Raw genomic sequence first — 11015 nt, 5'->3', positions numbered from 1 at the left:
ACGAGCTGCCGTAGACATCGCGCGCGCGTAAGACGCCGCCACTACGTAGTCTTCGCGTAATGCGAGGGCGAATGCTTCCTCGAGAGAGGAAGGTTCCGCTCGGGTCAGGCAGTACCGCGTCATGCCTTCACGCATGCCGAATACGAATACATGGACCTGCGATGCTGTGTCAATCGGATTTGTCACGATGCATGACGCGAGGTGGCGAGTCTTTTGGACGTAGTCGCGCATAGTCATTTTACCTTGACGAAGGGCGAAGAACTCGGCACGCACGCGGAACTCGTCTTAGGGGGCTCGAACGCGAGCCTGAGATCTTTCTAAAGAGACTCCAGAGTGGGGAATGCGTCGTAATCAACGACAAGTTTACCGAGGGCCCATTCCTTGGCCTTCCCGGACAACCGGGACAATAAGAAATTGACCTTTGACCCTTGCGCTTCGATCATTCTCGAAGCAATCGCGATGTCGACCTCGCGAAACCTCCGGTTCAGCGGGAGGCGATTCTCTCCTTTACCGGAGTAGGTAGACGTCTCTAGCTTCACGACATCATTTTTCGAGGAACGTGCGGGAGTTGTTGCTCGCCGATTCGCATCGGCTAGCTCGCGTTCCATGAACTCTTGGGCTGCTTGGCGTTGTTGGTCGGACGTCGCTGAGCTCAGCAGCGAGGTGGTGAAGGGCTTTCCACTCGACACGAGTGAGATGAGGGAAAGCAGCATGTTCCAGGGTCGGCCCTGGCGTTTCAGACGTCATGCCTTGGCTCATCGTGAACTTGGTCATGGGAAGGACTACAAAGTGCTACCAGGTGTAACGGGCATGGGGTGTCCGTTACTTGCTTACACGTAGTGATGAGGAAGCGTACAAGTCCAGTGATACTGAAACCAAGTACTTAGTCTGAAGGAAAATCAACTCTGTTTTTTTTTATTTAGGTCCAGGGCAGCTTGCCCTGACCACTCAAATACACGTCAACTCCTTATTGGTTGATTATGGGTCTGGCTCCCCATTTTCAACCAATAAGGTGACGGCAGCTCAGCACACGCTACTCGTGTGCTGCTGCACCTACTTTTGTAATGCAAATCTACCTACTTATGTAATGGTGTGAACCACTACAAAGAACCTATAAAACTACCTACATATGTAACCTGGGAGAGCCCATTACAGGTATTCCAAGCGTAGGGACTACTACTGAAGGGTTCGTCTGTGGTACATGTAGCTCTTTTATGCATCAGTAAAACTTAAAATACTTACCGAAAACGTTATTTTAAAAAAATCTATAGTACTTTAGTTAAAATGAAACTTTTTAGCAATTAATTTGTAAACAAAATACCGCACGTGTCCCAAGAAAGCCCTGCATTCTATAGTACCCCGTAGGGTGATAAAAAAATACAAGCTACCAGCAGATTGGTCTTCTATTCAACAGATTGATGTCTTATGCAGGAGCCAACTGGTTAATTTTTCGCTTCGTATGAATATAATTACTTTTATCTGATGTACGTATGAATGCACTGATGACTAACTGTAAGCGCCTCCACAGTAAGCGCTTAAAAATAGCAATGTTGTGTTTAGTAAACAGTTCTTACTACCAAGAACACAGCACAACACTTGTATTATTCGCGTCCAGCTTCTGAATATAAGCTCCCAACAGCATTTTCTTGATACACCGCTTTTGACTGTTCGTGTCCCTTTTAGCAGGCAAATTCTCCCCTCGTTTCCGGACAGCCCCACGCAGCTTTCTGCTGTACGCAGTTTGGACTTGGTCACTTGTTGTCAAGGCCCGCTTTTCCTCCAGCCAGCATCCATTTACGGCGTAGACGAGTTGCAACAGACCTCCACAACCAAAACGTTGGCGTTTGGGCCGCGTCGAACATGGTCTTCTCTTTTTCTTTGGACGTGATAGTTCCTTCTTTAAAACTCGTGCTTCTGCCGCAATTCTTCGCGCTCAAGCTTTTGTATCCGCCGATAGACTCGTCGTCCGTCGGCCTCCGTTGCTTTGCGGATCTTGCACTCGCCAATCTCGTCATTTTCGCTGGCGCCTCTGGTTAGACTTTCCATGTCGGCATCGTCAAAAGCTCATTCATGAAGGATGACATTTATCTGCTTTTCAGTATAAAACCCTAGCAGCGCGTCAGTATCGGCAAGGAGGATCGTAGCGTCGAGATCTTTCCAGCAGGGTTGAAGTGCTGCTCCCCTTAAAATTTAGAAATATCACTGAATCGACTGCCGATGGTGCTGCCATTATAAATGAGCATGACTTGCGGTGTTTGATAGCGTTGCGTTGTGGTTAGCTAGCAGCTAGTAATTACTAGGATAAATCACACGAAGCGAGGACAAATCCCAAAATAAAATTATTTTTATGGCGGGGAAACGGCTTGGCCACATGTACTGAAAGCGGTTGGTTTGGCAGTTATGGTTGAGGAGGTAAACGCTGAAGTGAGAAGATTAATGCCAACCAAACCTGCCTTTCCTGTCTTTCCTAACACTATTTCTCTCGGTTGTTCCCCTTGCTAGCTACTCGTGAGTGTTTATGCTAGCACCGCTCCCGCTTCACCAGAGCCAGTCAAATCGTATTGACCTACAACATCCGATGTGGGTCGGACCGTAATTATCCGGACCGGACCGAACTGGGCCGGGCCGGGCCGGACTGCACTCCGTTCTGCGGTCTGCGTAATCAACCATGTGATGACGGTGCACTTCAACACTCCCTCTCGCCGTTACGGCATATTTCCCGCTGCCTTGATACCGCTCTTTCTCCGTAGATACTTCAGGAGCTTGGTACTGCGCGGCTTTGTGAGCATGTCCACCAACTACTGCTTGGTCGCAATGTAGTCCACCTCGAATGCTCCTTTCTCCACGTTCTCCCATGTGAAGTTATGGCGTATGTCGGCATGCTTCATTCTTGCGTGATAAAAATCATTGCTGGCAATCGCTTCTTAATTGTCTTCCCAAATCTGCGTAGTTCCCCTTGCGTCCGACCTAGGTCGCATCACAGCGACCGCATCCAAAGTACCTCTTGAGTACTTATACTCAGCGCCATGTACTCTGCTTCGGCCGAGCTGAGGGCAATTGTCCTCTGGTACTTGGACTTGAGTACGGCCGGTGCGCTATTCATCATCACCATGACACCCGATACCGATCGTCTGTCGTTAATGCTGCTGCCCCAATCCGATTCGATGTACGCCTGGATCGTAATATCCACGCCACGACCTTCGTAGATGATCCCGTGCTCTCGCGTCGTCTTCAGTTAGATATCGCAAAACACGAGCCGCAGCCTTCCAATGCTCGCGTCCCGGGCTCACGAAAAATCGAGCCAGCTGCGTTACCACGTAAGCGATGTCTCGTCTCGTGCAGGTTATTATGTACAGAAGATATCCGATCTAAGATCGACCTGAATCGCATCTGGACCCGTTCTTGACAGCTATTCGGTGGCTGCAATCTAAGGGGTTTCAGTCCTGATGCAAACGGATTTTCCATCGTCTTAGCTTGTTGTTGACACCGTTCTACCACGTCGTCAATACATCCGGTTTGCTTGATCGTAACCGTCCGTGTGGCCCGATCGATGTCGATCTCCATTTAAAGAGTGATCTTTGCAGCCTCCCAGCTACTTCATCTTATAATGCATTTTTGAGTGCGTCTTTCACCTCGCGGATCTCGCCACTAGCCTTCGCAGTGACAATCATGTCATCCACGTAGAGGCATGCATAAACTTGTCACTTTCGTCCGTTCTTGACGTAAAGGGATTGGTCCTCACCACAGCTCCTGAATCCGATCTGTTTGAGCCATTTCGCCACCAGCCGTGCACTAAGTCCACGACCGTTCTCATCCCTTTTGTTTTTAAACACCCAGCACCTACCGATAGGTCGCATGTCCGACCTACGTCGCGCCAGAGCCCACGCTCCGTTCTTTGTACGCGCGTCCAATTCCGCCTTCACGGCCTTGCACCATTTTGCTGCTTCTTCGCTTGCCATTGCCTATTCATACGTAGTCGTCAAATCCGTGGAGTCCCGGATACTAGCGGCGTATGCTAGTACTGTCTCCGCGATGAGTCCGTCCTCATCGAATGCTGCGCATTTCGGAAATTGCGGTCCATCGCTTCCGGTCTCCAATCCTCGATCATCAGGTCAGCTCTCCAGCAATTACACCGGTTCACGAGGTCGCCTCGAGCGCTCCGGCCCCCGATGCAAAACAGTGCGATCCTCGTCAAACCTTTGAAGAGGCGGGTGATACGTTACCTACTCCAATCTGTTCGACCTTGACTCCTACAGTGGCGGTAGCTGGGGTAGTGCGGTCTGATATGAAGCGATCTGGGCCAGTGCGGTCCGATTTGATGCGATCTGGGTCGGCGCAGCCCGGGCCGACCGCATCTATCTCAACGTCTTGAATGGGTTGCTCGGCCTCTTCCATCGGCTCGTTCTGTACGGGTTGACGTTCCGTCTGTACCATATCCACGGCTGTCTCACCGTTCCTCGTAACATGAACGACCGTGTCGTGATCTGGCGACTGCGTGTCGTATAGCTCGTCCACCTCACGTTTGTCCAGCCTCACAGACAACGAAACATTGACCTTGGGTGCGTCCCAGTCATACACGCGATATCTCTTTACGTTCGCAACGTAAATGATGAATTTGCACCTGTAGGCCTTGAGCCGTATCTTAGATCGTTTCACATCGTCGATATGTGTGTGTCCTTGCGACCTGAATACGCATAGGTGAGCCAGCGTGGGGTTCACCTTGAATTCTAACTCGTACGGTATGGCATTCGAGTGCTCGCTATTCGTCGATCGATTAATCAGATAGATCGCAGTAGATACAGCACGGCTACCATTTCGTCGACACACTTTTGTAGTATAGCATACTTCATTCCTTCTCCATGATGGTCCGGTTCATCCATTCTGTAACTCAGTTGTGTTGAGGGCTGTATGGAACGGATCGCGATGGATGATCCCATTTTTCTGGCATATGTCGGCGACTTTCTTGTTTACGAATTCCGACCCATTGTCAGATCACAGAACATTAGACGTTTGACCCACTGGCTTACGTAGAACGCCTTAAGCTCCTCTAGTCTGCTAGCAGCTTCACTCTTGTTTTTCAGTAAGTACTGCACGACATACCTCGAGTAGTCGTCAACAAAGCTCAGAATGTACTTCGCACCACCCTTTGATCGCGTCTGCATTGGTCCCGTCGCATTATTGTGAACCCGTTCGTGAACGCGCGATGTCTTCGTTGTGGATCGAGCCGGGAATGAAGTCACGGCCTGCTTCCCTTCATGCAGGCACCGCACAAAGTCTTGATTTCACTATTCACTGTCGGTATACCGTCCGTGGACTGTTGCGTTTTGGCCATTCCGTTCGCCGAGCTGTCCCATACGAGCATGCCATAGCTCCAACTGATAGTTGGCTTCGGCATACTGCACACACCGTGCTTCTCCCTGCTGACAGTCCAGAATATACGCTTTCCCGACGTATCAGCTGGAGAGGGGCTGTTGAATAGGACATCGACAGCGTTATTAATTAAATTTTGATTTTAAGGTATATTGTGTTACTTGCCCTCCAGCATGGGCTCTAATAGCCAGTATTAATCAAGTCGTTGTATCACCTAAGTCGTCCTACCTTTAACTATCATCGACGTTCATCAGCGCCCTTCCCTCCACGTGGCGACGTCACCCTTGAAATAACGCTATTAATTAGCAGAACGAGTACAATCAGACCGAGACTGAAGTTCATTCCGCCGATGACGATCGACCGTGAATGCATGTACACCGACAGCGGCAGAAAACGCAAACATAGAAAAGGTAAAGGTTAATTGAATTTTAACACAATATGGATAATTATAACTAGGCACTCGCTGTTTAGCCAGACTAGGTAGCACGAGACGAGGTAATAGTACCAGAATATAACCGACTGGGTGAATGGCGTTAATGCAACGTTATATAACCATATTACAACTTCACGACATGGGTTTAGCGCAACGCTAGCGACGTTAAACTGTTTTTTACTGGTTTATCGGTGCTCTAAATGTAGCAATAGGAGCAAATTGGGCGGCGGATTTTCACCAAAATAGAGACAATCGATACCCGGACATAGCAAGCATTTAAAACTGCCCCCTAATTTTCTTTGACTACAAATTTTACAATCTTTTTAGCGACGATGAATGACCGCGCAGGCGCTGACTTCAGCTCGGGTGACGAAGAAGCAACCGTGGAGATGGAGGAGTACACGCGCAAGCTGGCGGCAGTTCAGGTCGAGCTTAAAGATCTGCTGGACTAAGAAATCGAATGTGCGAGCGAGCTGTCTTCCCTGGCGTTTTACGAGGCGTCTTGGGCGACAAATACGTCTCCTCGCTGTCAGTACTCATGGTCGAATGCTGCAAGACAAGTAGGCCCGCTATAGGCAAGCTACCGCTGCTCCGATATAACGCTGATCTTTTATCGTTGCTGAATGTTAGCGTCGTTCGTATATAACGTCGTCTACAGAATAACGTTATTCTTCCTAGTCTATAGTATAGTGCACTTCTCTGCAGAGGTCACCAAGCGAGCACAAAGCACCTACACGAATTTTATTGCAAAGTGATCTCGACGCAATGGACGGCAGCGAACAAAGCAAGATGTCCCCCCGGGACGCTTCAATACGCATTAGGAGCGCTCAGCGTCGCAGAACTTGCTGGATGCAGCCGCAGCGTGGTCAGCGTCCACCGACCCAGGCCCAAGCTGTCCAAGTTCAAGCCCGTCCCGCTCAAGCTTCAGTCAATGTTATTGACTTGTCTCATGAGGGCGTTTTGATCTAGCAAGCGATTCGGATCATGACAACATTAAAGAAATACGAGTTGAAGTTTGAAGTGACATTTGTAACAGTAAATATATTTCACTTAGTTCCAATTTTTCTGACTGCCTTTTGAGATAGTACTAGCCAACTGCCTGTCTATCTATTTAGCTTCTTATTTTTCGGCTCCCCCTACAGATTCACGGCGTGATCTGGATATAATAATCCACATCAACCTCAGCCGCATCACTTTAATAACGTCTCTCGTTACAGCGTCGGCCGTGAACCCACGTCCGCTATAGATGAAAGAGTACGTCATTGTCGCGATCATGACACCGCAGCTGTATTCATCCGGTTAAGCGATCGACATTAGCGATTCAATGCTCACATGTGTCGGAAACGGGTGTTCTTCTTCGCGTGTCCCTTGGTATTCCCACTGAGAATGCCATTCTCGTAGATATGGCAGCATCTTACTCGTCCATATATTCTCCATAACTAATCTATAAGATGCAGTACATCGCAGATCGTTCATGTACACCATCATCGCACCATGTCTGTGCACCATTACTACACTAAGCGTCCAGTGGCATCCTACGGTGTTGACGGGTAGAGCGATGAACTTCATCGAGAAGAGCTTTGATTGCGGTGGAGACTGAAACTTCTCACTGCCGACCACAATCGACGGCAGTGCAAGAACGCCTATCGTTGCATGTCATGAAGTCCAAAACACAGATCAACACGGCATCGTTCAGCCACGCACGATCTACTACATACCCTACCACTTCCTTAAAGTAAATACCATTTTATAGCGTTTTTGTGGTAGAATTTAGTACGCAGGCACACAGTATCAAAACCCGCATTGAGCTCAGAGGCTAGATGCGCTAGCCCCTCCTATGCTTCAGCTGATGGCTTGTCCTATGAATCCGTCTTGTCAGCAAAAAAACCAATGGGGCGTCCTGTGACCTTCGCCCAGTGCTTTATCCAAGTCTGGCCTCTTTTCCATCATTTGCAGCGTTTGTTTTTATTCGGTAGTAAGTTTTTATTGTGTGTACGCATTCACTGCAACAAAAAAAGGAAACAATAGTTACTAAGTGATACAATAACGTTGCTTAAACAACAATAGTGTCGCTTATACAACGTTAATGCCCATCTAGCAACGTTAACTTTCGACGTTACCGTGAGAATGGTTCCAGCGGTGGCGTCATCCAGACCGCGAGCGTCTTATCGTCTGAGGAGCTGGGCGTTGAAATTAGATCGGCCACCGTCTGCATCTGGTTAGATACACCGCCTCCTGCGTCTTGCTTCTGGTCTTTCGGTCCTCTTTTTGAGGAGGACCGAAAGACCAGAAGTTATTCAATGCAGTTTGCAATGATACTATCAAGTATCATTCAATGCAGTTTGCAATGATACTATCAAGTCTTCTGGAATGACGTAGCGCCAGCTAGGTCACCTCTCTGATGCGGCGCACGCGGCCACGCAATGTTTGCTAATTCAAAATACACGGATACTTCTCCAATATATCAGAAACAATGTTCAACCCCGCCGGTGTTGACACTGGATTTCGTGGCCAAGGCAACAATGGCGACCAGGTGCGCGGAAACACTGGACGTCAAGTCAAGGGTAGTGTTTTTTATCCTGACGTTGCTTTATGCTAATGGTGATCTTTTTTAACGTTGCTATTGCTAGCATTGTTTGTGGCAGTTGGTACCAAACGAGAGTGCATTCCATCAAACGTCGGTACCGCTTTGCAGTCGTCGAAAATGCTCCGTCTATACTCGCCCCATGAAGTCGACAGAAGCACTTCAACGTCTTGCAATGATGAGGAGAAGAGTGAGCTACGCGAGCTGGAAGTCTTGGGAAGATGCGTATGCAGAATACTGCCGTACGCACCCTCGTCACCATTGCGAGCTTAGCTTTTCGAGGCATCTCCGAGCATTGAATCGTCTCCGTCTCCACACACTCTTGACATTGCCACCGCGTTGCCGCCAAATTTTGGCGCTGTCTTGGCTGTGTCATTCTCGCAATTACAGGATAGCGTTAATAAAGCAACAATAAAATTAAAACAACGTTGGTGTTTAAGCAACGCTAGCATCAAGTACGATACCTTGGGTCTTTACGGACAACCTCTTCATCGACGTGACGCACAGCCGACCCAAGTTAGTCCAGGCATGCGTCGGGTGCGTTTCTGGGGACAGTGGTTTCGCTTCCCGTACCAGCAGCGAGAAGACGCCCTCCACATCCTTCGCTAGCACCCACATCGCCTTTCGGAGACGTATCCATAGCGTGACAATAAAAATGGTTAGATGAAGAAAGGAATTTAAAGACGAGCGTAATACACGAGCCGTTGTCACCTGCGCCTACTAGGGCTTTGCTTTCGATAACCGGCTCCGCACGAGCGCTAGCGGCATTGGAACTTTCGCTTGAGTGGCCCTCACAATCGTGAGCTGTAATTCTTCCAGCGTTAGCATACAAACGTCTATCAAACCATTGCACAGTACTTGCCTGTTCGGGCAGGACTAGGCGGGGCCGCAGCAAGCTGACCGCCTTCTCGGATGATTCCTCCCGTCCGTTTTCTCCGTCGTTGTCGCGCATGGTGCTCCGCTGCGTGTCGTGTTCGCGCTTTCTCCCCGTTGTCGAAAATAAGCTAGATACCGCACATAAGCAAATAAACAGCAACTTATAAAGATACCTTACCGGTTTATTTCTCTTGGATAAAATTTGTTGTCATTGTCGTCTGTGAATTTCACAATAAGCCGGACGACGTTAATTCTGCTTAAAGCGACGTTATGAACATAAACGCTACACCTCTTAACGTTACATGAACTGCTTCGCCGAACAGGCCAGTGTCCAGAAAAGCCGGAGGCGTCATCCTGATGTGTCCTCAAAACTATACGTATAACCGGAAGCTAAAAGCATTATCAGAGCAGCAAGATGAGATACAGAAACCTGGAAGCGGTCAAACACATAAGATAACAAAAGATTGACAGCTTGTCGCATTAAATAAACATGCACAGGTACCGATAGCGCAAATACCGTAGCACCTTCCTACTTAGCAGATACAGGTTTTCGGCATCGTCAAATATCTCAAATGCTAGCAGCATATACATGCCACGATTGTAGCTATCAATCTGTACTCCAAGCTCTCTCGTGTATGGTCGAATTTGGTATTTTCTTGTAGGGAAATGTGGTAGCAATGCTACCATCTTCTCAGCGAGAGGTCGAGCTTATACTCCATAAAGCTTGAGCTCATTGGATCGTAGATGAAAACCTCTTTAGGCGACAGATCCATCATAAGCGCACACCAGTGATTCTTGCCGCATACGACAGGAATCAAAATCTTTTGGCTTGTCATACCAACAAACACGTCCTTCATAGTCTCCACCGCCAAGAAATCATTCATGATGTTACCCGCGATTGACGTGTCTATGCCAATCGTGTCTTCTCTCGCTGCGAGCAACTTCAACAGCAGCTTGTTGACCGTGCTGTCGCCTAACGTAGACTTACCGACGAGTTCGAATACTTCAGCCTATGTGCAATTACACAATAGTAAATATTACATTGCGGGACCTGACTGTATACAACTGCGTACCTGCACCGATAGTAGAGAAATCGATTTGATCTTGGATTGTACATCAGGATCGAGATCAACACAAAAACATCGGGACATTTGGAGTTCGAAATGGATGGTATCAATCCAAACGATAGCTTTTCCACATATTGGATGCTTTTCATCGCTTTATGTCACTTCTTCATGACACCCAACGGCTCTGTAGAGTAGGTACCTACTCTAATAATTTCCACGGCAATGTCCTTCTCACCTAGATTTTGATCACTTGATTCCTTGTATGCCTTCTGAAGAGCTAGTACTTTGGCACTACATCTATCAAAGACATCCTTTTGGAAAATCCGGGGGATGGACTCAGCAGAGATGATCTTTTGTTAGGCGAGAAGCCTTGCTACCTTAAAGAAGGTACGAAGATAATGGATTTGAAGCACTAAATACACATACCTTTTCCCCGACATCGTCTACAAGTATACGACTTACGTTCCCGACAGTATCTCCAAACTCGGTCATCCGCCTTTTTCAATCGTTTTGCGCTCGAACTTGGTCCGTTTCTGTTTTCACGAGCTTTCAACTTGCTCACGAGGTTGCAAACATCCTGTGGCTTTGGATTACTATCTGAATTGTCCCTGAGAAGCTTGAAAATACTGGTCTTCTTTGCTCCAGCCTTTCGAAGCTCGTTCGCCGTCCGTAAGGCACTGTCATC

The sequence above is a fragment of the Phytophthora infestans genome, genomic scaffold, assembly GCF_000142945.1.
Source record: "Phytophthora infestans T30-4 supercont1.14 genomic scaffold, whole genome shotgun sequence".
NCBI classification, from domain to species: Eukaryota; Oomycota; class Peronosporomycetes; order Peronosporales; family Peronosporaceae; genus Phytophthora; species Phytophthora infestans.
This window is presented reverse-complemented; position numbering follows the sequence as displayed.